Raw genomic sequence first — 8,789 nt, 5'->3', positions numbered from 1 at the left:
ATATTTACGCTCTAGAATTATTGAGAACCAGCTTCAAGTTTGGTACATAAAACATGTTTCATTTATGTCTACTCCCCCAGACTATTTGTTGGGCCAATTTTATGTTATTCACTCATATCTCTAGCTTATTTTTCTCAACGAGTGTATCTATATGAAAAGCTACCAGCAGAACAGTTGGTGAAGTTGAATTGGTCTTACTACAAAATTAGGTGCACAATTCTTTTGTGAAAGAGTAGTGTACAAAGCACATTTTCTATCGATGCATGCAAAAGAGACCTCTATGAGCCAAACATGATACAAGCCGTAATGAGAAGAGCCATCTTACGAATTTCAATGCTAAAATATTCGTAAAATACAAAAAAAGCGAAGCTGTGTCACTGATTGACTTACTCCCAACGCTGAAAAGTGAACTTTGGTTTGCCTCAGTTCCATGCAGGATCGGCCGCAAAATCTCTTGTAGGCCTTAATATTGGAGATCAGGAAGGTCGTCGCCTGGTCGTGTCGATGAGATGCGTCATTACCTGCTTTGGACCTGCGTTGGTGTTTTCTTAATGACCCCTAGTCCGATATGCTATTCACCTCTCATGGAGCATGCGGGGGACGAAGGGGTCTTGGTTCCTCCTACAACAATAAGTAAGATGAAATGCATTCTCACCGGTTGCCACATTGCATATAACGACATATTTACCAAAATAGAAGTCGGGAGAGCGCCATCCAGGTGGCTGCTGCATCAGCAGCAGAGTAGGGAGCAGATTCATCTCGCAGCGTTCTTCACATGTCCTGCAATGGAATCAAGATGACCATTCTGACGCAGTTGAATATGAAATGCAAGTTTGTGACGAACCAAGACCGTAGCAGAAGGCAGCACATTGAAATCTATCAACCGGGGACATAAGCATGCATCTTATTAGAAAGGTTTAGCACTCGGCATGCAATAAATCAAACACATGGAGTATAATATGCAAAGACAATGAAGTGTGGCCAAAAAATGCCAGGCATGGACTTGACGAGGATCATGCCGGTCGCATCCAGGCAGGTGTGGTAATGAAATCTCTTCACCTCGAAGAAGGTGCGGGCCCGGATGAGGAAGGCGCCGAAGAAGACGGACGGCCGGAGGGGGAACTGGCCCGACGCGATCTTGCCCAGGATCCACGACACGTTGATAGAGGTGTGCGACATCTCGGTTATGACGTATGCGATGTTGATGGTTGCCAAGATTGGGACTGTGGCGGTGGAGGTCGTCGACGGAAGGGAATAGGCGAGGCGGTGCCGGTCATGGAGGCAGGCAGGAGAGGCCGACCTGGGTGGTGGGAACCTGCGGCGTCATAGAGGTTCTGCAGGCAGGTCGCGCGGCGGAGCCAAACACCCACAGAGGCAGCACACATTGGGAGCCTGCGGCGGCGAGAATAAAAATCGGCGATAAAGGAGAGATATATTTCATGGATATTTCCTTACACCTATGAATAGGAAAGACATCAGGGCAAGTAAGGAAAGAAAATGTCTGCAATTATATCTTTCCTGATGTATATCACGCGTTGGGAAATACGTGATTGATTGGATATGATTCATGACACTGCATAATTTTGTTTTGCAGGGAACCATGATTTTGATATTGTGTGATGATAAAAAAGGAAAGAGGCACGACTTGCCTTGTAATTAGATCCGACGATTTGATGTTAAGCTTAGACCGTGAGATTAGATTGGATGGCCAGGATCTTTTTAATGACGACCACCAAAGTGCGTTCAGTGTCAAACGATCAACTCTCATTTAATAGTACTAAAACCGCCAAGAGTTTGCCTTGTCGAGTTGTTGTTATGTAAGCTAACCCTTCGGTTTATCACGATTTCACTAGAAAGAAAAGGAGAGATAAGGAGTTGAGTGGGTCTTCCAAGAAGCATTTTCTGATTTTTCAGGTTTATATAAGGTATTCCGTCTATGCTTATGTTGATTGGAGTCAATTAAATCGGAACCAAATATCCGCGTCCTTAATTAATTTCCGTTGATTACTTTCGTACAAACATGCTACTACGTAGTTGATTGGGCCCTGAAATTAATACTAAATTAATTAGTACTAAATTCTCCTACATTTTAGGAATGTTTTAATTCTATACTCATTCTTCACCAAATTTTCTGGTGAAAATTTTGGGCTATTAAATCAGCCAAATTAACGACGACTGTCACAGAGGCGACGACGGCAGGCCGTTTGCCGGCGCGCGGATCCGCAAGCCTGCGTGGCCGAGGGCGAGCCGGCCACCAGGACGCGCCGGCGACGACGCAGGCCATGGAGGGATTTGGCTGTCATCGTCCTCCACGCGCAGCTCGCGCAACGGGGATCCCTCCTTCCCGTAGTCCTCCACCTGGATGTTCCGCCGCGGCAATACTCCGATGTGCTGCGTCTGGCGGTCTCCCCCGACGACCTCGCCGGGAACAAGTCCGCCCCCGTGTGGCCGGTGAGGCGCCCCTCCTCTTCTCCCTCTCTCTAATCCTAAAACGAACCAGTAAATAATTTCGCTGATCTCCATTTGATTGGATCTTGGTTCTGATTTCGGAATTGCAGTCCGTGTGTGTGCGTAGATGATTTTGGATCAGAATTAGGGAGCTTTTGGTTGTCCATGTAGGTGATACCTAAATTACCCAGATTGATGTCTGTTGGTTCAGTTCAACGAAAATACATGTACAGAGTTTGATATCAGCACACTTATTTGCTGTCAATACGTTACCCAGGAGGACTAGTTTCTCCATAGATTAGACCAGCGCAAGCCCTTGCGGTTAGTTAACTCGAGGAACCAACGTTGCTTCCAAAAAAATGCTAGTAGTATCTTCTTTTTTGGAGTGCCTTGTTAAAACCTGATGCAACCTTGGTGTTGTGCTATGCAAGCACTGTACTTGTTTCTGTCCAGTTCGCCTCTTGATATCTCACATTTTCATGCCATCATATTTATTTTCACTCTGAACTTGAGTTTGAGGTTGACTGTGAAGTTGCGGTGCATTTTCTTTCAGACCTGAGCCCACAAGAATCGACGCTGCTATGTGGTGTGGTGGAGGTAGAGTGGCCCTTTGGTCCTGGAGGATGGGAAGACGAGGTGCACGTTCTACATACTGACCCATTAGGGCCCCAAGTTAAGTGCTCTAGTGGCTGTGAGATACGGGTAAGCATGGCTGCATGGTTTTACTGAACGTGCAACGGCGATACATGTGCAAGCATATTTGTTCGTTGTCACTACGTTATCCAGGAACACTTGTTTGTTGTAAGTACTAGTTTACTCTAGATTAGATCAGTTCAAGCTCTGAGGTTAGTTAACTGGAAGAAGCGAAACAAGGACAGATCAATAATTCAATTGGTCTTATTTCTGAATTTAATGGGTCATGTGCGCTTTGATTCAAATTGCAGCTGTACACTACAGCTAAATGTGACTACTTTGTCAAACTTGAATATTAATCTTGCCTGTTTAATTAACTCGAAGGACTAGTCAATAATATCTTTGTCAGTCTGTGTGCGCAAGGAACTCAATGTGAGTGCCTAGATGATTTTTTCATCAGAATCAGGGAGCTTTTTGCTGTCCATGTACGTGATGCCTAAATTACCTAGATTGATATATGTTGGTTCGGTTCAACGAAAATACATGTACAGAGTTTGATATCAGCACACTTATTTGCTGTCAGTACGTTAGACCAGCACAAACTCTTGCAGTTAATTAACTCGAGGAGCCAACGTTGCTGCAAAAAAATGCTAGTATCTTTTTTTTTTGGAGTACCTAGTTAAAACGTGATGCAACCTGGGTGTTGTGCTATGCAACCACTATACCTGTTTCTGTTCAATTCGCCTCTTAATATCACATTTTCTTGCCATCATATTTATTGTCACTCCAAACTTGAATTTGAGGTGCATTTTCTTTCAGACCTGGGTCCACAAGAACCAACACTGCTATGTGGCGTGGTGGAGGTAGGGCGCTCCCGACCTTTGGTGCTGGAGGATGGGAAGACGATGCATGCAGATATATCGGGCTTGGTCAAGAATCGACACTGCTAAGGTGATTCTTATCAAGTGCTTGGTCAGAACAGATTAATCGGGCTGTTTAATTTTACTAATGATATATATTCTGTTTGGTATGTCTTGTTCCGATAAACTTCCCCTTTTACTCAACAAGGTTGAAATTGTTGTGTGGAATTTACTCCAATCATGTCTTTTTCTTTTTTCGTCAGGGAAACTTGAAGAAGATGTTGGCCAAGGCTGAATCCGAACTCTCAGCAACCGTGTATTTTTTTTGACGATAGTGTTCTTCTTTGGTTACAACCATACTGGCATCATCAAGCACACCATGCAGATCATCTGTCGGTGAGACCTCTTATCCCTCATCTTTTGATTTTCAGCGAATGGAGTTCTTTTCATGTACAGAACTTTGGTGTATATCAAAGCTGATGAATATTTTCACTAGTTGTACTGATATGAACTATTAGCGGAGCTAATCGATGAATGCTAGCAAGAATAAGAACAACTAGTGATATGAACAATGGACGTGATGCTAATGGGCGATCCTGGATTTATACTTTGATGGAAACACACAAAAATTGTTTGATTCTGTGGTTTTTGTGAACATTTTTGTTAAGGAGTTTATGTGTTACTTGCAGAATTAAAAAAACAAATATAATTGCATTTTCTCTAAAATGTAGAGCACCAGGATGACGACTTGGAGGATTTGCATCACTCCCGTAGGAAGCTTTCCAGGCGTAGTTATGTTCATGGTTAGACCTGAATACATTCTTTATGCCTTTGAACATGCTGCTTATTACGAGAAGGCTAAGAAGAAGATCAACCGTCAAGTTGCTCCTCTGGGGGCACATCTTCTTCTAGGGGCTTACTTGGTGGAATGCCTGGTGGAGTATTTCTGTTTTTGCTTGTTCGAAATGATGTGCTACTGCTTCTTATTATCTCGAAAGATTGGTATCTGCACCTAAGTGGTTTGTTTGTGAGATGGAAACCGTTGCTATCTCTAGTCAAAATTCCCTGCTATAATATAAGAAAGAAATTTAGAGTCAGGCCATGAGTAGGCTTTAGTCTGACCTCCAAACAAACAAATGAAGGAAGTGATTTCCATCACCTCTTGTGGTAAGAAGGCAATGCAAACATTCTTTGTGATCTGGCCTGAGTAGGTTTGAAGCATGATGTGTGAAACTAGTGTTGATTTGGTTGATCTGTCTCTGTTTCCTGACCTGAATGTTTTGGCTTTATCAAATCAATGCAGGTGGTGGACGGAGGACGTGCCGGCGACCGAACCTTGTGTTTAGTCCGGTGGTGGAAGGTATCTGCTGGGACACGGAGTTGGAGTGACTTGTCGTTGTTGGTAATTTTAGGCCCTACGGAATCTTTATGTTTTATCGTGTGCACGAAAACAATGCCGTGATGTTTACAGTAACATGCTCATCGCTTGCCTGGAGTCTCCAGTTTTGTGTCTACATCATTGCTGGTCAATCTTTGGTTACCCTTGGATGGATTGCAGCCATGCTTGCTATACAATAGTGGTTGATGATCATGACGTCCTTTGTTTTCATGTTTCTCTATGCTCCTGTGACTTTTGGTTGGGCTCTGTTCAGATTTAAGGCCTGAACTAGTTTAGGAATTGACAATTTGAGCGTCTTGATAACTCTGCAATCCTAAACGTGGTGACCTGCTTTGGTTTGTAGTAGTTGGTCATGGCACTGATAAGTAGTGTTTTAGTTGATTGTTTCTGTGATGGGTAGGATTCCTTAATGTTTGATTTTAGGATTGTAGCTTTGTTTTGGTTTTGAAAAAATAGAGCCCTTGTGTTTTGCAATATGTTGTATGTGCATGAAGCTCGTTTGAAATTGTATGTTAAGTAGATTGGTTGTTGGTAATGTCAGGCTGTCCGGAATCCATGAGCTTTTCTTGTTGGTAGAAGAAAAGCAATCCTGTGATGTTTTACAGAAACAGTTGTATATATGTGGTTGAATTGGTGTCTAAGCGCTGCAATGCTGAAACTGTGCATGGTCGTTTCTGCTGCAGGGGATGGTGAGTCGCCGGCGAGGACGACATGGCCAGGCCATGTGCTGTGTCTAATCTTTGTCTGATTTAGTCGGGCGTCCATCTCTAGGCTGTTGCGCGGCTGCTTGTTTGTCATCCGGTGAGACCTCTCATCATCAAACACACCATGCCGATCATGTGCCCGTGAGACCTCTTATCTGTCATCTTTTCATTTTCAGCGAGTGAAGTTGTTTTCATGTGTAGAACTTTACATGTATACCAAAGGTGATGAGTATTTTCACTAGTTGTACTGGTATGAAGTATTACCGGAGCTAATCGATGAATGCTAGTAGCAAGAGTATGAACAGTTAGTGATATGAAGAATGGATGTCCGAGTGCTGCAATTAATGCTGAAACTCTGCATGGTTGTTTCTAGTGCAGGGGAAGGCGGCATGGTTGCCAGTGAGGACGACATGTCCAGGGTATGGTGCCGTGGCTCATCTTTGGCTGGTTCAGTCTGGCGTCCATGTGGGGGATGTTGTGCTGCTGCTGCTTGTTCGTGTATTTGAAATAATGTTTTGAACGGTTGTAATATAGTTGACATGCTGAGAAAGCTTGCCACAAAGCTGTGTATGTGTTGTGCGTGCTGTCAGTTGATGGTATCCTTTTGTCGACGTGTGGTGTGGTCTGGCTGTCTCGACAGCAGCAGCTGGTGCGTCTTTCTATGTGAAAAAAAATGCTTCAGTTGCTGTAATATTGGTGTATTGTAATGCTCCGGTCGAGAAGCTATGTGGAAAAAAATACGCTTTGAGAGGTTTTCTTTTTAATCTTCTGATTATGCGAACTGTGAAAGTCCAGAAAATAGGGATGGCCGTGCCAAAATTTTGGATTTTGTTAAGTTCTATTCTTTTGGGAAAATTGTGCCGATCTAAAATAATCATCAGCGGCGGTCCAAGCAGAACCAAAAGTAAAGTAGTAGTAATGTTTTTTTTTTTTTTTGGAATTGCTAAGTTAATCATTTGAGGTTGAGAATTGTGCAAATTGCAAAGTCATCGAGCAAGTGCACTTGGCAGTTGGCCAAGATAATTAGCATATATAGGTGACGTTGAAAATTCAAGCATTTTTTAGTCCTTGACGAACAAAATGTGCCAGGTGGGGAAACGGGCATGTTTACAAGCTATAACTTGTATCGATGTAGTAGTTAGTTTGGACCAATGACTACGATCGAGGAGACCACGGCCGTGAACTACTAGCCTTGGATGGTTCGATCTCCTCCGGCTGGTCCGGCTCCAGACCGAGGTGGACGACGAAACGAGCGCAACGGCGGGCTGGAAGGTGTCGTACCGCGACAGGAAGCTCGCCGGAGCCGGCAGCGAAGAAGTAGAGGTGTTCGACGCCGTCGTCGTCTGCAACGGCCACTCGGCCGGACGAGCCGCACCTCGCTGACATCGCAGGTAAGGTAACCATCAATTGGCAGCTAAGCAAGCTTGCAAAGGTGAGAGCAAGTGAGCTTAGCTGACGATCGTTTGCTGCAGGTATCGACGGTTGGCCTGGGAAGCAGATGCACAGTCGCAACTACCCATTCCACGGCCAAGTGCGTTATCCATCCATTCCATTGTCTTAATTCTCCCCAGACCGGCAGCGGCAGGCTATAGCATATACACATGTGGAAGAACTCACATCTCTCAGCTTCTCGCATGTACCAACATCATTGGTGCATGGCTAGGTTGTGGTGATCGTAGGATATATATGCACCAAGTAGACTCGACATTTCCAGGGACATCGTTGGTGTCGCCAAAGAGGTCCATGTTGCGCCGGTCGCCCGCTACCTCTGAACTGCAGAGCACTGCCCATGCCAACTTGTGGCTTCATCCCATGGTACGTAAAGCAACTCAGTCGATACAACACATTGGACATATTCACATATGTATATCTTCTCAAATTGTGGCGACGTCCCATGTTTGAAATGTTTGCAGATCGAGCGTGCACAGGAAGACGGCAGCATGGTAGCTACTTGTGTGCTTTGATTAACTACTGTTTTTCTTAGACTTTCTCAGATTACACATAAGTGAAGCCATTTGAAGAAACCAAACTTGCTAGCCTGTAGTAGATATGCACCGGTGCTGCCTAGTGCCCAAATTAATTTAGTCTTGATAATTCTGCTCTACAGACTAACCATGGTGTTTTTTATTGTCTAAGGAGAACGAGGAGTAGATGACGACTAGAGTAAGCAATTGCTGGAACCTGATGCATCACTTGGAAGGAAGAAAGCTAGAAGACCCTGACGATGACATGATATCTATGGCTTGGTACTTGAGCTATCTCTTTGGTCCATTTTATTTCATCTTACTTCCTTTTCATGCTCTTGAATGAATGTGTTGGTCCCAGCTCCTGTGTGCTCCCTTCTGTTATTGCCTACTAGCGTTCTGATACCTACGAGATATTTATGTTGGAATGCCGGTAAACAAGTATTTCAACGTTTAACAGCCGGTTCTTCATTTTTCCCGCAGCTTGTCGTAGAAGCCGTGACCTCCAATGCTCAGTCCCTCATATGAATTGGGAGGCAGGACGCCTCCTCCCCTCCCTGGCGCAAACTCGACGCCACGTCAACATGAGAATTCACCTCCTTGCAGCTAGCCGTTATGTTTGTTGATTGGATGGCTTCCGACTTGTGAAGAAGCCATGGGATGGCTGGCGTTGCTTCAAGATACCTAGAACCAGCGTTTCCTATTTAGTAGTTGGTGTGTGCCGTAGCTGCTGACTAGTACTGCATGTATTTCCCTTGATTTTGAAAGATCCATATGTATA

The 8,789-nt window shown here is 44.3% G+C and overlaps 1 long non-coding RNA gene across 5 annotated transcripts; it reads left to right on the top strand.

The window, feature by feature from the left end:
- The first annotated feature begins 2,227 nt into the window (after positions 1-2,227).
- Positions 2,228-6,790, top strand: LOC124701177. Of its 5 annotated transcripts, XR_007001931.1 has the most exons (8): positions 2,233-2,451; positions 3,002-3,150; positions 3,901-4,032; positions 4,205-4,337; positions 4,673-4,744; positions 5,245-5,343; positions 6,024-6,185; positions 6,418-6,790. It is a non-coding gene; the product is annotated as an uncharacterized LOC124701177 (long non-coding RNA). The 5 variants fall into 5 exon arrangements; XR_007001929.1 differs by having other exon boundaries at positions 2,228-2,451; positions 4,673-5,343; XR_007001932.1 differs by lacking the exon at positions 4,673-4,744 and having other exon boundaries at positions 2,236-2,451; positions 3,002-3,120.
- Positions 6,791-8,789: the final 1,999 nt, after the last annotated feature.

The sequence above is a fragment of the Lolium rigidum genome, chromosome 3, assembly GCF_022539505.1.
Source record: "Lolium rigidum isolate FL_2022 chromosome 3, APGP_CSIRO_Lrig_0.1, whole genome shotgun sequence".
Taxonomy (NCBI): Eukaryota; Viridiplantae; Streptophyta; class Magnoliopsida; order Poales; family Poaceae; genus Lolium; species Lolium rigidum.
This window is presented reverse-complemented; position numbering and strand designations above follow the sequence as displayed.